The sequence below is a fragment of the Lepus europaeus genome, chromosome 2 (assembly GCF_033115175.1).
Source record: "Lepus europaeus isolate LE1 chromosome 2, mLepTim1.pri, whole genome shotgun sequence".
In the NCBI taxonomy this organism is placed as follows: Eukaryota; Metazoa; Chordata; class Mammalia; order Lagomorpha; family Leporidae; genus Lepus; species Lepus europaeus.
Genome location: NC_084828.1, coordinates 64,892,491 through 64,910,505, shown reverse-complemented (window position 1 = coordinate 64,910,505; position 18,015 = coordinate 64,892,491). Strand labels below are relative to the sequence as shown.

The window sequence follows — 18,015 nt, the reverse complement described above, 5'->3', positions numbered from 1 at the left end:
TACAAGGAAAACTAGGGAAATATGAATGAGATCAATAGAATATATCAATGTCAATGCCCTGGTTGCAATGCTGTGCAATAGTTTTGCAAGATTTATCAGTGTGAAAAGCTTGGTAAAGAATAGCCAGGAACTCCCTTGCTTGAGGTGGCTTTTAAATATACCTCATGTCTCCTATTTCTCATATTTCTGTGAATGTGAATATATGTGTCTCAAAAATGTTGAATTAGAAACAAGTAATATTTAACTATATCATAAAATTTTTTTTTGTTTTCAACAAATGTACATATATAACTGGAACACTACATTCATTTTTTTTTTTTTGACAGGCAGAGTGGACAGTGAGAGAGAGACAGAGAGAAAGATCTTCCTTTGCCGTTGGTTCACCCTCCAATGGCCACCGCGGCTGGCGCGCTGCAGCCGGCGCACCGCGCTGATCCGATGGCAGGAGCCAGGTGTTTCTCCTGGTCTCCCATGGGGTGCAGGGCCCAAGGACTTGGGCCATCCTCCACTGCACTCCCTGGCCACAGCAGAGAGCTGGCCTGGAAGAGGGGCAACCAGGACAGGATCGGTGCCCCGACCGGGACTAGAACCAGGTGTGCCGGTGCCGCTAGGCGGAGGATTAGCCTATTGAGCCGCGGCGCCACCACTACATTCATTTTTAAAACAATTTTCCTTCTCAGTGTTGTGACAGGTAACTGAACAAAGCAGTCATGTAATACAATTTATTACTAGCAAATTATGCATCTGTTTGTCAATCTCATTAAGATTTTGCAATCTGGTGCCTGTGTATAGCACAACAGGTTAAGCTTCCTCTTGCATTGCTGGCATCCCATAACAGAGCACTGGTTCAAATCCCAGCTGCTCCACTTCTGATTCAGCTTCCTAGTAATGCATCTCAGAAGGCAGTGGAAGATGGCCCAATTGCTTGGGTCCTGCCACCCAAGTGGGAGATTCAGATGGAGTTCCTGGATCTAGGTTTCAGACTAGTCCAACCTTGGCTGTTGCATCCATCTGGGAGTTGAGCCAGCATATGGAAGATCTTTCTCCCTCCCTCTCTCTACTTTTCAAATAAACAAGTATTTTTAAAAGGTAGGCAAATTGTAATGAGTATGAAAGGAGATATAAATGTGGAAGAAAACAACTTTCTTAATGCCTATCTTTGAATTGTAAAGGTTGTCTAGAAATTTCAATGTACCTAGCTGGGTGTTATGCTTCTATTTACTGATGAAGAAAAGGCTTGGGAAGAAAGATACTAAAAAGTCTTTAAAAAACAAGCACAGTCAAATCCTAAGAAGCCTACTCCACATGTCCATCTGTACAAGATTTTAGAGATGAAATCACCATTGCCACAATTCTGTAAGTCCCCTTTACTTTGTACTTTGGGGAGAAGTATGAATTGTAGCTGAGAGATGGACTAGAAGAATCTCAAGAAAACCAAGAGAAAATAGTCTAAAAAAATTTGACAGCCATGGATGAACCAATAGAGTAACCCATCTTCCTCTTTCTACTTCCATTAGTCTTTATTTATTTATTTTTTCTCTTTTTTTTGACTTTTATTTAATGAATATAAATTTCCAGTGTATAGCTTATGGATTACAATGGCTTCCCCCTCCCATAACTTCCCTCCCACCCGCAACCCTCCCCTCTCCCGCTCCCTCTCCCCTTCCATTTGCATCAAGATTCATTTGCAATTCTCTTTATATACAGAAGATCAATTTAGTATAAAGATTTCAACAGTTTGCACCCACATAGAAACACAAAGTGAAACATACTGTTTAGTACTAGTTATAGCATTAAATCAAAATGTACAGCACATTAAGGACAGAGATCCCACATGAGGAGCAAGTGCACAGTGGCTCCTGTTGTTGACCCAACAAATTGACACTCTAGTTTTTGGCACCAGTAACCACCCTAGGCTGTCGTCATGAGTTGCCAAGGCTATGGAAACCTTCCAAATTTGCCGACTCTGATCATATTTAGACAAGGTCATAAAAGACAGAGTGAGGATAGTAACCAATGATCCTAAGAGTGGCATTTACCAGGTTTGAACAATTATACAGCATTAAGTGGGGAAGAGGACCATCAGTACACACAGGTTGGGAGTAGAGCCATTGGTGGTAGAGTTTAATTTGGACCTCAGATGAAGTTTGTCTGTGAAGGGTTGCTTCCTATCTCTTCTGTCTTACTTCTCTCACAAAATAGGTGATTAGTCATTATTTTTGAAGAAATGTATAATGCAAATACAAAATAATAATAGCTGTCCCATGAATTTTACACATTGTCTTATATAGCCTCTACAACAATTCTATGGAGATGGTATTATCATTATTTTACGGATAAAATTTGGCCTCAGAGAGGTTTCACAATTTTTCCAGGGAGTTTTCCAGGGTAAAGCTTTGCAGCAGAAGTAGAGGGGCTGCTCATGATAATAAGATAGATTATTCAAGTATGGCTCCAAATGGGTCTGTAGTTGAATGTGGCCTGGGCAAATCAATTTCATAGAGTAAATATGGCTACAATACAACCTCCCTCATTGGCCAGAAAATGGTGTCTTTCCTTGTAAATGAAGGCTTCTTTGATCCCCCAAATCAGATTTGGCTATTATATCTTACATCTACACACTGTTAGTTGTTAGGCCACATTTTTTGCATTATGGTTACATATGTTCGTTTCAATATTCCTGAGTAGATAATAAGGCTGCTACTGCATCTAACTCCTATTTGTGTACTCTTAATGCCTCACATGTAATAGCCCTAATCAATATTACTGAATGTAATTGAATCAATTTGTTCAACTTGGATTGAACTACATTGAGTCCTTGTTTTCCTGCACTGTAACTATAAGTTTGCACCCTTAACCAATCAGCTGCAGAAAACAAGTATAGTGTAGCAATTTTGTTTTTTATGTTGAAGCTTGGGCTTAAGTAGTTTTTCCTAGAGCTTGTCTCTTCCTGTGAGCTATGGAGGAAAAAGTTGTGATATAGGCAGGCAGATAGGATTAAATTGATTAGATTTGTGAGCTGGAGACCACGCCTTCACCCTTCATCCTTTTATCATCTCATGCCCCTACCTGACCTCCCCTATATGCCCACCTGCCAATAATACTACATAACCACTCCCCTTTGGAAGTGAATAAAAGGCCCAGAACACCTGGGCCCTCCCTCTTGTTCACCCCATGCCTCTTGGCATGGGCAGCTTTTTGGCCACCCTGAAGCCTGCTCGCCCATGCAGCCCATGTGCTCTCTCTCCCTTGCAGCCTCCATTCTACTCCCAGAAAAGGCTGGTAAACTTTTAAGTTCTCTCTCATACAGCCGTCACTTTCCTGTGTATTTCTCTCTCCAAATAAATGTTAAACTGTATATGTTGCTTGTCTCATTTATAAGCAGCTGTTATTTAAAATTCTTCTCTAAATATATAGCAAAAACCCTCAAAATATTAATCTTAAAATAATTAATAAAATTTTGAGTAAAGTGTTCCAATATCAATTGAAATCCATGAAAGTTGGCAATTAATTATAAAGGCATAGAAGCATTCTTTGAAATGCAATTGGAATGTCTATCAAGTGGCATGAATTAATGCAACTCCTCGGTGGAGTTTGTTTACAACTTTGATGCTTTATACTTAGAAGTCATTACTTTAATACGATATGATAGACCTTGGTAAGCTCCCATAGTCTCTTCCATATCAATGAAATGTAAATAATAGGAGGAAAACCTGTGAAATAAGAGCAGAAGAAAAAAGAATGTGGAGCAAGTACAGCTTAGTTTCTGCTGAGTCATGACACCTGTGCAATCAAACCTTTGGCGAATGCAGTGGTCATTTATAGGATTCTGATAAGAAGTGGTGAAGGGCAAGGTACACGGGCCTGATTCAATGACATCATCAGCCTCACTGAAAGGTGCAGGGGAAGAATATATTAAGCTATACTAAACATTATACTGAATTTCCAACTGCATTCATCCTATAAAAAGTTGATGACAGCTCTTATTTTTATGAAGCTATTTGAGATTCTTCAAGAGTTGATGAATGGGACCAGCGCCGTGGCTCACTTGGTTAATCCTCCGCCTGTGGCAATGGTATTCCATTTGGGCACCGGGTTCTACTCCCGGTTGCTCCTCTTCCAGTCCAGCTCTCTGCTGTGGCATGGGAAGGTAGTGGAGGATGGCCCAAGTGCTCGGGCCCTGCACCCGCATGGGAGACCAGTAAGAAGCACCTGGCTCCTGGCTTCAAATCGGTGTAGCACTGGCCGTAGCAGCCATTTGGAGAGTGAACCAACGGAAGGAAGACCTTTCTCTCTATCTCTCTCTCTCACTGTCTAACTCTATCTGTCAAATAAATAATAATAATAATAATAAAAAAGAGTTGATGAATGAGGACAAAAATTTTCCCATAGCTTCTGGTTAAGGAGACTTTTTTATTTATTTTTAAATTTTTATATTTTAAAAATATTTTTAATTTAAATATTTTAAATTTTTATATTTTAAAAATAAATAAAAAAGAGAGAAATAGAAATTGGCAAAATAAAAGAGAGATAGAGTGAGAGAGAGAGAGAGAAAGAGACCATCTACTGGTTCATTCCCCAAATGCCCACAATAGCCAAAGCTGGCCCAGGCTGAATCCAGGAGTCAGGAACCTAATATAGATCTCCCATGTAGGTGGCAGGGATTAAATTACTTGAGCCATCACGTGTAGCTCCCACGGTTCCCCAAAGCGGGAAGCTATAAATGGGAATGATGCCAGGTCCAAACCAAGACACTCTAATGTGGTTCCTGGGCATCCGAATCCAGTCTCTTCAATACTAGACCAAATGTCTGTCCCCAGAGTAATTTTAAAATGGATTTGGCTGCAGATAAAGGTTTTTTTGTAATTTATATTCTGAGCATAATGCATCACCATTATCAGGTCAAACCTTTTAGGGGTACCATTTTCTTCCAAGAATTGAAGGAATACCCCATTACACCTGAGGCTATTGGCTGACATTTAGGAAGAGAACGATACAGCAATCACATCCCAAGAATGAATAGGGGTTTTGTTAAGTCTTGAGCTATGTGCAGAAAGCAGTTCTTTAGAGAGGTACAAGATATAGTAATTGGTGTAATTAAAAGCTGTTTTTTGAATTTCCATTTGAAATATGGTTTTGCCTTGGAAGTTAAAGGTTTTGTTTTCATTCTGCTTTCAATCTGTGAATAAAATGAAGACTTGCTGAGAACAGATAGCAGGTACAGCCTTTCTTTAACCTTTCCTCTCAGTGTAAGTACTCCATATACCTCTTACCATCATGTCTATCAACTCTTCATTGCTGCTGTCGCCAGGATATGGGGGGGGGGAGGGCATACAGCTGCTGTATATTAAAGTAGGAGCTAGTACTGTGGTGCAGCAGGTTAAATCACAGCTTGCAATGCCAGCATCTTGTATTGAAATGCTGTTCAAGTACCAGCTATCCCATTTCTGATTTAGCATCTAGTTAATGCATCCTGTGAGGCAGTATATGATGGCTCAAGTGCTTGAGCCCTGCACCCATGTAAGGGATACAGATAGAATTCTGAGCTCCTGGGGCCGGTGTTGTGATGTAGGGGGTAAAACCGCTACCTGCAGTGCCAGCATCCCATATGGGTGCCTGTCTGAATCCTGGCTGCTCTACTTCCGATCCAGCTCTCTGTTATGGCCTGGGAAAGCAGTAGAAGATGGCCCTAGTCCTTGGGCCCCTGCACCCACATGGGAAGATCCAGAAGAAGCTCCTGGCTCCTGGCTCCTGGCTCCTGGCTCCTGGCTTCGGGTCAGCACAGCTCTGGCTGTTGCAGCCTATTGGAGAGTGAACCATCAGATGGAAGGCCTCTCTCTCTCCTCTCTCTCTCTCTGCCTCTCCTTTTCTCTCTCTGTAACTCTGACTTTCAAATAAATAAATAAATATATATATATATTTTTTTAAGAATTCTGAGCTCCTTGTTTCAGTCTGGCTCAGCCCTGGTGGTTGTGCACATTTAGGGAGTGAATCAACAGACAGAAGATCTTTTTACTTTTCAAATACATGAATATACCTTTAACAAAGATATATTTAACAAATGTATATTAAGGGGGCCTTCACTGTTGCCCACTAGGTTAATCCTCCGCCTGTGGCACCAGCATTCCAGATAGGCACCGGTTCTAGTCCCGGTTGCTCCACTTCCAGTCTAGCTCTCTGCTGTGGCCAAGGAGGGCAGTGGAGCATGGCCCAAGTGCTTGGGCCCCTGCACCTGCATGGGAGGCCAGGAAGAAGCACCTGACTCCTGGCTTTGGATCAGCGCAGCTCCGGCCATTGCGGCCATTTGGGGAGTAAACCAATGGAAGGAAGACCTTTCTCTCTGTCTCTCTCTGTCTGTAACTCTACATATCAAATAAATAAATAAAATCTTTTTTTAAAAAGTATATTAAATACATTAAGATGTTTTTTTTTTATTTTTTAATTTTTTTTTATCTTTGACAGACAGAGTGGACAGTGAGAGAGAGAGAGAGACAGAGAGAAAGGTCTTCCTTTGCCGTTGGTTCACCCTCTAATGGCCGCCGCGGTAGCGCGCTGCGGCCGGCGCACCGCGCTGATCCGATGGCAGGAGCCAGGTGCTTCTCCTGGTCTCCCATGGGGTGCAGAGCCCAAACACTTGGGCCATCCTCCACTGCACTCCCTGGCCACAGCAGAGAGCTGGCCTGGAAGAAGGGCAACCGGGACAGGATCGGTGCCCTGACCGGGACTAGAACCCGGTGTGCCGGCGCCGCAAGGCGGAGGATTAGCCTGTTGAGCCACGGCGCCGGCACATTAAGATGTTTTAACAAAGTAGGAGCTTGGTGAATTTGGAGAATTGAGCTAAAATGTTGGAGAAATGTGTTCTCTCCTCGTTTCACTTTTACTGTGGTTGCTGCAGATTTAAACATCTACTACAGTCAGAGAGTCCTTACGTTTGATGTAGTTTAGAAATCCTGTTTAAAGACTTGCATAGCAGATGTCCCTTTTTGTAGATGTAGGTGGTTCAAGGTCTTTGATGAAAGGTTGGACTGATCCCACCTGGGTTTCACTTCACAAGTGGACAAATTGTCATCTTGATTTCAATCACCCAGTGAATCCTTTTCCACTCTTTCTCATTTATCTGCAATGTATACATGTACTGCAGATCTGTGCAAAAAGGATCTGAAATTTGCAGTCTTATCCTTCAGTTTTTATTCATTCATTCAACAACTATTAGGCACCTCCTATGTTCTAGGCACTTTCAAAATTCATTTAGTTTGAACACATTCCATGTGTATTGTTCCAAATACAAGAGTTACAAAGAGATACAAAAATGATTTCTTATGTGAGAGAAGATAATCTCAAGAAAAGTTTCCCAGTGAGGTTTCCCATGGGGTTTCCCATAAGGACAAATGACATTGAGGGAGGAAGCAAACTCTAGGAAAGGAAAGGGTAGCTACAAGCTATAAAACGGTAGCCTGAATGAACACAATACATCAGTCAGGTGTCATTTGGAGCTATTACAATAACATTTGTGTGTACTCTACTAATGTACTTTAAAAATTCTCTGTGTTACTGGTGTTCAATGATGTCAGTGATTTCTATTGGTTGTAACTATAAGCAAATTAAAATATATGCCTTTAATACAAATATCCACAATTTAGTTTAAGTACAAATGCCAATCTGTTTTATGACATGGTGTTCAGAATCACACAGTTGCCTGATTAAGCCTTGAGGTAATACATGCCAAGGCATTTTCCTCATCACACACTGAATAATTGATGGTTGACATATGTGACATTCACTAAGTGTCAGCCATGTGCTAGCAGTTTGCAGAGCACATAACTATCAAGGGGCTCTGCCCAGTTGGCTCACTAGCAGGATGCACTCTGTCATTTGTTAAGTCATCTGTACTTCACTAAACTAAAAGCAAAGAAAGCACTTCTGGAGATTCACTGAGGAAGTGCACAGGGCCAGATTTTCGCTGCGGGAAGCTCGGTGGGCGTTACTACTAGTGCTGTGGGGAAGCAATCTGCGCCCATGGCTCTGGTAATCTCTGAAGATAAACTTCATCATCTAGAGTAGATTCGAAGGAAAAGCTTTTCTATCATTTTGTGGTGGTTTTTCTCCTGTGACCTGTAATTGAGCCCTCACCAGTGTGATTTTCTCAGGAACAAAATGTAAGTACATGTGCTGCAGCCTAATGTGTATAAAAACAACAGCCGTATTCCCCAGGGGAAAGGTTAGCTGTAAAGTATTTAACATACTGCTTGAAATTCCCGACTCCTTGAGGAAAAGTTGGGAGATTTAACATACAGCAGAGGGTGTATGAAAACTAAATGCCATAGGTGGGTACAGCAACTGAGGAGAATTAGCAGGATTCTGGTTACCGGGCTGGAAGTTTCAAGAGGGTAAAGGGAGAACAGGAGGGGTGCACAGTGGCTGCATGAGAGTGGTGGGAATTATTTCTCATGAATTGCTGTTGGGCAGCTGTGCTAGTTTGCTGGGGCTGCTCTAACAATTACCACAGGCTGAGAGGCTTACACAATTGAAATTTAATTCTCACAGTTCTGGATGCTGGAAGTCCAACATAAAGATATTGGCAGCATTGGATTCCTGCAAGGCATCTCTTTTTGGCTCTTTGAGGGTCAGTCTCCCAGTGCCTGTGAACATGATCCTCCTCTCTGCATGCAGTCCTTATGTCTTTTTTTATGTCCTTATCTCTTGTTTTCATAAAGACTCCAGTCAGATCTGACGGGGGTTTTACCCTGACAACCCCACTGTAAAATGCTGACCACACTAAAGACCCTGTCTCTGAATACGGTTACATTCTGAGATGAAGGCGTCAACATAGGAATTCTGAGGAGACACAGTACAGTCCATAATGGTAGCAAAGACAAATTCCCGCGAGTGCGCATTGTTTTGCTTCTCTTAGGCCTTCTTTTCTCCATAAGGAATAGGAGTGTTTGTAGGCTGGTAGAGCAAATCAGAGGGGAGAAAGAAGCTCAGGAAGTTCTGTCAGCTGATGATCTTTTTTTTTTTTTTTCTTGATGAGATTGCCTTTCTTTCTTGGCCAGAAGATATTTGAAAAAGATGAGAAATGTTCTTCTATAATCTTCCCTCTCCATTTTTCTTGATTCTGTTTCCTCCTCAGGAATTTGAAGACTGTTAAAAATAATTGTATCTCTGTCAACTGTCACCACATTGAGGCTATGTATAATCTTAGAGCCCATTCCAACTGAGATTGGTGAATATGTTGGTTAGGAAATTTCATGTTTGTGAATGGAAAATCTATCAGGGCAGGTAAAAATGAGCAACAGTGAGTTGGCAAACTTAGTAGGTGCTGACTGTATTTTGGGGAGATTACTAATCATTCAGAAATCTCTCACAAGCCTTAAAACTAGATTATTGGGTGCATTAGTGGTTATGTAATGGGTATTGAATGCATTAGGGTCATTTTTTTTCTTCCAAATTTAAACAGATTTCTCAAAGTAAGCCCGAGAATATTATCTGTTGGAAATAAGAAATCAAATTTAGTGCATATTCCAAGGCTCTTGAGAGTATGATTATCCCTTACATGGGGCTCTCCAGAGAACTTTTAACTTCAAATAGAAGCAAAATGGTTACACAGTCCCCAGCCTGTTGAGTACCCCAGTTTTCTTCATGTAGAAAGGGCAGCATATTCTTCACTGTTACCATCAGATTATCTGTTTAGGATTAATAATCCTTTGTTTACTTTAGATAAGAATAATGTTATGAAGAACAGAGTTTGGGCTGGAGATGAAGTATGGAGGGGACAGTCCTGAAGAGGAGGATATGAGAAAGGAAAAGAGGCTGGCATTGCAGTGCAGTGCGTTGTCATCAAGTGCGATGCTGGCATCCAATCTCACAGGGTTGGTTCAAGTCATGGCTACCCTGCTTCAGATCTAGCTCCCTGCTAATGTACCTGGGAAAGCAACAGATGATGGCTTAAGTACCTGGGCCCCTGCCACCTATGAAGGAGCCAGACTTAGAGTTCCTGGCTCCTGGCTTTGGCCTGGGCCAGGTCTGGCTGTTGCAGGCATTTGAGGAGTGAACCAGCAAATAGAACCTCCCTTCTCTCCTCCCTCTGTCATGCTTACTTTTAAATAAATAAATCTCAAAAATTTTTTTAGAAAAATAAAAAAATACCACAAACAGAAAGAATAAACAACAATGGGACTCAGTCCAAGTCTAAAATCATGAAGTGAAGATATTGCATAGTTTGATTGGGATATAGGTAAAAAGATAAAACTATGACAAGGTTGAGTTTTGTTTGTGTACCAAAGGGAGATTTAAAAAAAAAAAGAAGAGTTAAATGGATGATCAATGACATACTATTCTATCATTCAACTAGATATCTTTGTTTTTTATTTTTTATTTTTTGACAGGCAGAGTGGATAGTGAGAGAGAGATAGAGAGAAAGGTCTTCCTTTTTGCCGTTGGTTCACCCTCCAATGGCTGCTGCGGCTGGCGCATCGTGCTGATCCGAAGCCAGGAGCCAGGTGCTTCTCCTGGTCTCCCATGCGGGTGCAAGGCCCAAGGACTTGGGCCATCCTCCACTGCCTTCCCGGGCCATAGCAGAGAGCTGGCCTGGAAGAGGGGCAACCGGGATAGAATCCAGCGCCCCAACCGGGACTAGAACCTGGTGTGCCGGCGCTGCAAGGCGGAGGATTAGCCTGTTAAGCCATGGCGCCGGCCTCAACTAGATATCTTAAAGAAAGTTTTAAATCCCTAAGTTGATAAAATAATGTGGGATAAAAATTGAATAAATCCAGCCAAGTCTAATGAGAGGATTCCCTTGAGTTTGGTGTATCATGGCATGCATGTTGTAGTGGGAAGTAGGTAGTAATTAATATTCATTACCTCTTGTATTTATGGAAATTTTCATCTATAGAGGTGGGATATAATAGGAAGAAAGTCCCACTTCTGGAACCATGATCTCTACTCTAAATTCATCACTTATTATGGTAGATAGGTTCCAAGTAATGGGGGTCCCTTAGGTAATAGAGTAATTAATTTCCACAGGGAAGAGAGACAACAACACAATTCATCAGTTCTGTGTCATCCAGGAATGGGGAAGAACAAGTGGGGAATTCGAAAGAGATAGGCTCCCCTCTCCCCAAGGAAAAGAGAGACCAAGGGAAGCTGGCTACACAGAAGGATGCCCTGACAAGAAGCCACTGTGGAAGAGATTCAGGCTCTACCAAGGGTGGGGAACCTTTTTCTGCCAAGGGCTATTTGGATATTTATAACATTATTCATTTGCAGGCCATACAAAATTATCAACTTAGCAATTAGCCTGCTATAGACTTACTTAATTTTGAGTTCTGCCTGCAGTTGCCTTGACAAGGCTAGATTAAATGATGTCACATTATACAGCTCACAGGCTGGATGTAGCTTACCTCTGCTTAAACAAACAAGTCACTCTCCATCCCCAACCTCTCTATATAAAATGGAATGATTTAAGGTGATAGGTGTGGAGTTTAGAAAGTTATGAAATGCTGTAGATTTGAAATCCTTACCCACATGCTTCCTTTCAAAGCCTCTTGGCATTTTTTTAAATTGATTCACTGTTCTCCAATAATATGTCCTGTTATCTCTGAGAAGACTCGGGAAAAGACTCCATCAGAAACTGCCATGCCAGCATAAGGCCTAAGTGTAAGTCCCAGCTTCTGGGCCAGGCACCAGCCTCATCCATGCTGGGAACAGCTTACAAATGCCTCTGAGACAGAAGAGCAGGGTAATAGCAGTGTTTTTATATGGAGCCTTGAAATGAGCTACTTCCACATTCGATCCCCACTCAGTAATTCTCCTCTGCCACACCTGGTGATTTTTCTCAGCAGTATCTGTGAAATGAAAGGCTTTATGCCTTGTTGAAGAAATTTCCGGCTACAAGTAAAAAGATGGTGGTGTGTTGGACTGATGGTAGAGCATTGTTGACATCACAGCTGAGGCTTATTTATTTCTTTTACAGGTTGGACTTCTTCCATTATGTTATTGTCATATAATAATCATAGTAGAATGAAGATAATAAAAATTCAATAATACACAAATGAAACAAAAACTCTTCTAAAAGTGTTGTACAGCTTTGGTCACTCATATACATTGTGCCCACTCTAAGTTTCTCTAATTACAATGTTATTTGAACTTACCTCAAATGAATGAAGTCTAACAATCTGGTGTGGGAAGAATATGACAATAGTGGAAAAAATCAGATAATGAGCAAATTTCAAATTAGAAACAAAGGTTTATCTGAATGTCTAAAATATAGCAAGCATTCTCTGGGTATTGCTGTGGTATGATATGATGTGAAAGTAGTAGAATTATAGGTGAATAAAATCCCCAGTCTGAAAATGGTGTGTGGGAGACTATGCAGGACAATTCAATTTATTTCAAAGGTGTGCAATTTGAGTTAGAAAATGAATGTTAAGAGACAGTTCTTTTTGCCACAGCAAGAAAAATGTACTTACTTCTTTCTTTGAATTACCAGTGATTCATTGCATGTCAGTAAGTGCTAAGCTCAAAGGTCAAGGTACAAGTCTTCCTTACATGTGTGAGGGTTTTTTTGCACCTTTGAACTTTAAAAAAGATTTTTATTGCAGAATGTCCCAAAGTTCAATGAATCTCATTTTATACTTTGCATTCTAATAACATACTCAAGTTGGCTACTTACAATGGTTTTTAAAAAGGTCTTGCTGAAAGAAGGGTAAACAAGTTTGAGAGAGATTAGGATGTATTATTTCCCTTCACTTTCCATGGGCAAATCCTAGGAAATACAATTATGGAAAAGCCTATCTTGCTTTTTCAGGTCCAGGCTGGGGCATAATTCTTGGAAGCCAATTGAATTGACACAAAGCCTCAATTTAGAAATTGGACATCAGTACCTTAAGTGGGGGTTCCATGAAGCAGATTTTCTTAATACTTTTATTGGAGGTCAGTCTCAAAAATTATTTTTATTCACAAAATTTTCACATCCTCACCCATTAACCTCTGTGTGTCTGTCTGCTTCCTGGTGTCTTCAACTGACTTATTCCCTCCCTGTGAGCTTCTCTGCCTCTGATTTCAGGTATACACATGGCTTAATAACTTCACTAATATTTTCCATAACACAAAATTATATTTTTTGGAAACATTTCTATCTATTGTCAGTTAATTCCAAATGAAGACAGGAAAACCCTTTATTTATTTAAACTACACTAATAGTTTCTCCCTTTTTAAAAAAATTATTTGCATATATAGAACTGACTTCATGTATATCATATATACAATTTTAAGCACATAATGAGACTTCCCACCCTTCCCCCTTCTCTTTCCTTTCCCTCTTTCCATTTTTTATTTTATTTTTGTAATAATATATTTTCTTTTTAAAATATTTTTTATTATTTTTATTTTTAAATTTTATTTAAAGTATACAAATTTCAACAATAATATATTTTCTTTCTCTTTTTGTGGATCTCTTAATTTGCTAACTTATTAATTCCATAAGCATTTACTAGCAGTCATATTTCACAGTTCCTGAAATATAAAATTGAGGAAGTGAGTTTAACAAGCTACAACAACAAATTTATAAGAGTACAATTTACTATTTTAACACAGAGAACATGAGGCTTGAAACACTGGTCATTTTGGTATTGTAAGACACAGAAATGCACTCAGTAAACACCAATGGGTAACAACACATCACTCTCTTTGCAGAACTCTTCTTATTTGTCCTATACTTTGACTCTAAAAGTAGCTTGTGTACTTACTATTATGGAACACTTCATGTGAGAAAAAGTTATACCAGCTGCCTAATAAACAAGGCCAGATTGCTGGCAAAGTAACATAAGAAAAAGATGAACAACTCTTTTAACAATAAGTGGTATTTTAAATTTTATCCATTGGGCACTCTTTCTGTAATGAAACTAAGGTCTGACAAAGTTGTCAATAAAATCTATACCTTGGTAATTAATGAGTGTTAAAAAGTGAACTATGTGACAGAGATATCCACTTATCCGTTAGTATAGCTGTGGTTGGGAAGCACGATCTGATTATCTGAATATGATTGAGTTTCCAGCATAATAGCAAGAAGCAATTATTTGGAGCAAACACTATTATTAGAATTTCTGTATAGGAATGGAAGAAGACCATGAGAAAACAGCAGAAGATAGGGGAACAAAAAAAGACTTAAGAATTACACAAATTTAAAAGTGTCACATACTTATACAGAAATAAGCTGTATTAACCAGGACATGTATTCCTGTAACAACATCATTAAGTCTCTGACATTTATGACACAAAACTGCTACTCAAATTATGGTTCATGAAGCAGAGCCAGTCTACAAATTTTGTTACTGATCTGGAATGAAATAAAAAGTTTGCAACAAAATGGAAACCACTATATCACTAAGCTCACTGTTTACTTCAGCTGACTTTTTTTTTCAATGGCATTTCTCCTTTTTGATGAAGAAAGCAATACACTGATTTACATTCCAGGACAAGCTCCTTTTTTTAAGCAGTGGGAATACCCAGTTTGTGGAACAACTACTTTTGAGTGTCACTGACACGAAGCACATGGCCCAGTGGAATAAACCATATGTGGGGTGCTACACAGATGATGTCCTTTTATTTACTCCAAATTTATTAAGTTCTGAAATTCACAGTCTTGGTTATTCTCTAACTTTGTAACTCTTAAAATTCATGTGGCATATGGATGACACGATGTATCAGATGGATAACAATGTTATCAAGCTTCACCCATACAAACATCTATTTGAAGTTAAACTAATTCTTAATTAAATATTAATGTTTTGAATTTAGATGGGATGAAGTTCAGTAAAGTCTCCAAGGACCTCATGTAAACAAAGCAATAAATGTTGGGTATTTCCATCAGCCTTTTTCAGTAACTCCAAAATCTTTGTAAGATACATACTGGTGATTTTTGCATCATTCCTTGAGGGAGTTTGATCAAGCAATAACTCAAGTACATTCACCATGTGGAAAATAAATATTCTGTATAACTTTCATCATCATCCAACAAAGTTACCTCTCTATTTAGTAGTACTTCCCACTCTTCTGTTTCTGCCACATCCACTGGGTGCTCCCCATGCTTATTAGCTTGAAATGGGTTTCCAGCAGGATGAAGTGATAGTTTCACTCTATCTCTGTGCCCATTACTAGCAGAATCATGGAGTGGAGTGTCATCGTCTAATCCTTGTGTGTTAACATCTGCTCCAGTTGCAATATGGATCTTAGCAACATCGTAATATCCAACATTGCAAGTTTCATGCGGTGGTGTCCAATCCGCAAAAGCTTTCATATTCACATTTGCTCCTAAACTTATTAATTCTTCAGCTTGTTTCATATTTCCTCAAATAGCTGCCATGTGTAAAGGAGTCTCACCATATTCATTTGTTTTATTAACTTCATCATTTTGTTGCGATGAAAAACTGGGGGTTTTCTTCTGGGCTGGTGCTGTTTGTGATGGATGATTTGATGTGGAATCTGGACTGTTGTCTCTCGCTGTCATCTGAAAAAAGTGCCATCTGCTCGTGCTCAGAGTGTGGAAAACCAAAGAGAATGCTAACTGGTGTTGATTTCTTCTTTCCAGCTTCCTTTTTATGGTTTTCTTCTTTTCTGGACCTTCTTTCTCTGTGTCTGAACCTCGTTCTTCATTTCTTGTTGGGCTAATAGTAAAAGGAAGTTGATGTTTCATGGATGATTTCTCTTTCATCTCCTTGCTTACATCACTTCAGTCGATTTTTAGAATTTTTCTATAAGACGCAATCTTTACTCTTTTTTTAAAAAAGATTTATTTATTTATTTGAAAGTCAGAATTACACACAGAGAGAAGGAGAGGCAGAGAGAGGCAGAGAGAGTGAGAGAGAGAGAGAGAGAGAGAGAGAGAGAGGTCTTCCATCCACTGGTTCACTCCCCAATTGGCCGCAACGGCCAGAGCTGTGCTGATCCGAAGCCAGGAGCCAGGTGTCAGGAGCAAGGAGCTTCTTCTGGGTCTCCCATGCAGGCACAGGGGCCCAAGGACTAGGGCCATCTTCTACTGCTTTCCCAGGTCATAGCAGAGAACTGGATTGGAAGAAGAGCAGCCAGGACTAGAACCAGTGCCTATATGTGATGCTGGCACTGCAGGTGGCGGCTTTACCCACTATGCCACAGTGCCAGCCTCCTACTCTTTCTTCCATACGACTTCTCTACCATTTTGCTGTCACTGTCAGAATTTTCCCCCTGAATTGGTTTTGTGATTAGGTACATAAGATGGTACTGCTGGAAGTGGAATTTCTTGTGTAAGACTGGGAAGGGTACACTTGATGGCTATCATTGTGAGGTGGGTTACATAGGTGGGTACTGTTGTGGCTGTGTGCCATACTGACAGTTTACTACATGATCCTGTAGATAGGGCAGATAATTATCCAAGTACGAAGGACTAGGATTAAGAACAGGAGGTGGAGGACGGATAAAGTGGTATGCACACTGCGATGGTGGAGTATGGTACAAACACTGTTGATAAGGTGCTGGCGCAAATGGTGGAGCAACTCCTTCAGGATCCTGGTAATCACATCTGCCTGTGGTGCTGGATATAACTGAGAGCCTTCTGGTTCCATCTGAAGTGGTTTGGTGACAGGTATAGGAGGCAGATCTGTTGGCTCTCTTGGAGAGAGGTACAGCATGTGGATTCACAGGTAAGGCACAAATCCTCTTAGGGACAGATTCTAGCAGTTCAGGAACTTCTGCTCAAGGCAGGCCCACCTGATTGAGATGACCCAACAAAGCAGTCAGTGTTCTTTGGGGAACCAGATGTTTGTTCATTTTCTGAATTTTTTCCACTTCCTCCTGTGAGTGGGCAAATGTACGTTGGCCCCACAAAGCCATCCTTCTCTCTGCTTCATATCCCAAATAAGTCACATATTTGTTATGCTGTGGAGGCTGCTGTTGATCTGCTCCTTTTTTGTTACGGTTCTGAGTATAATCAACTAGCCCATGCACCACTGTACGTATAGCAACCAACCCATTTTCTAGCTGTTTCCAAGTAGGGAGAGGAGCATCTGGACTAGGGTTAATGCTAGCCAACAGCTCCAAATGAGGTCTTTGTGGGTTCAAGTTTGCTGGGTCTCCAGTCTGCTGGAGAGCAATTGGTGGTTCCTGAACACTGTGCAAAAGAGGCTGAGGTCTGCAACTTATTAATAATACATATATGAGATTTGTGAGATTAGTCTCCGTAAAGCAAAGAGGATCAGTGGTCTGCTGCAGTTCGTAAACATGATTCCACAGCAGCCTGCACTATCTGGGAGTCTTTCTGAAGAGCTTCAAACGTTCTAAATTCTCTCAGCTGCATCAAGGAAGAATCGTCATCATGTTCCATGACTTTGAAGCAGGGATCTCTATAAAGGAGCTGAACAACATGTCCAATACATTTTAGAAGCTTGAGGAAACCGTGGTTCCAATCTTCACACCACAAACAGAACTCATGCTTTTCTTGACAGAGCAGAACCATCTTCAAAACCAGTAGAACCATTTTTAGAGCTTCCTTCTGCAATGCCAGTCCAAGGAACCGGTAGCCTCTGGCCCTAACTGCTGCTCAAAGAGTAGAAGAGTTGCTGAAGATTCTGGTGCTAGAAAAAGAGCTTTTCAACTGCTTCTTCACCTAAAGATGAAGCTGCTCTCGTAGGAGGGATCCTGCCTTCTCCTACTGTTGGCAGTGGAACAGAGTTACAGTTTCCTCTGCACTGGGGGACTCAGAATACTCAGTAGAGCTACTCAAACCTATTCCTCTTATGATAGTTTCTACATTATCTAATATCATCACTATTTTGGGGCAAGCTCTAGGCCCCACATTTTCCCACAGTCTTTAGAGGTACATAGAATTATGCTGCACACCTGGATATAAAAATACTCGTTTATATGGATAATTGAGAATTGATGTTATGAAAGTCCCACCATTGTCTAAGAACGAGTAGACTGGAAGAGATGAAGACACACTAATGAAATTCAGTTTTACACACATGAAAAAAAAAACATTGAATA

The 18,015-nt window shown here is 40.5% G+C and overlaps 2 pseudogenes; both read right to left on the bottom strand.

Annotated features, from left to right (window-relative positions):
• Nucleotides 1-14,965: 14,965 nt before the first annotated feature.
• LOC133750986 (ankyrin repeat domain-containing protein 12-like) lies at nt 14,966-16,227 on the bottom strand (annotated as a pseudogene).
• Nucleotides 16,228-16,235: 8 nt separating this feature from the next.
• LOC133750982 (roquin-1-like) lies at nt 16,236-17,794 on the bottom strand (annotated as a pseudogene).
• Between the last annotated feature and the right edge of the window lie 221 nt (nt 17,795-18,015).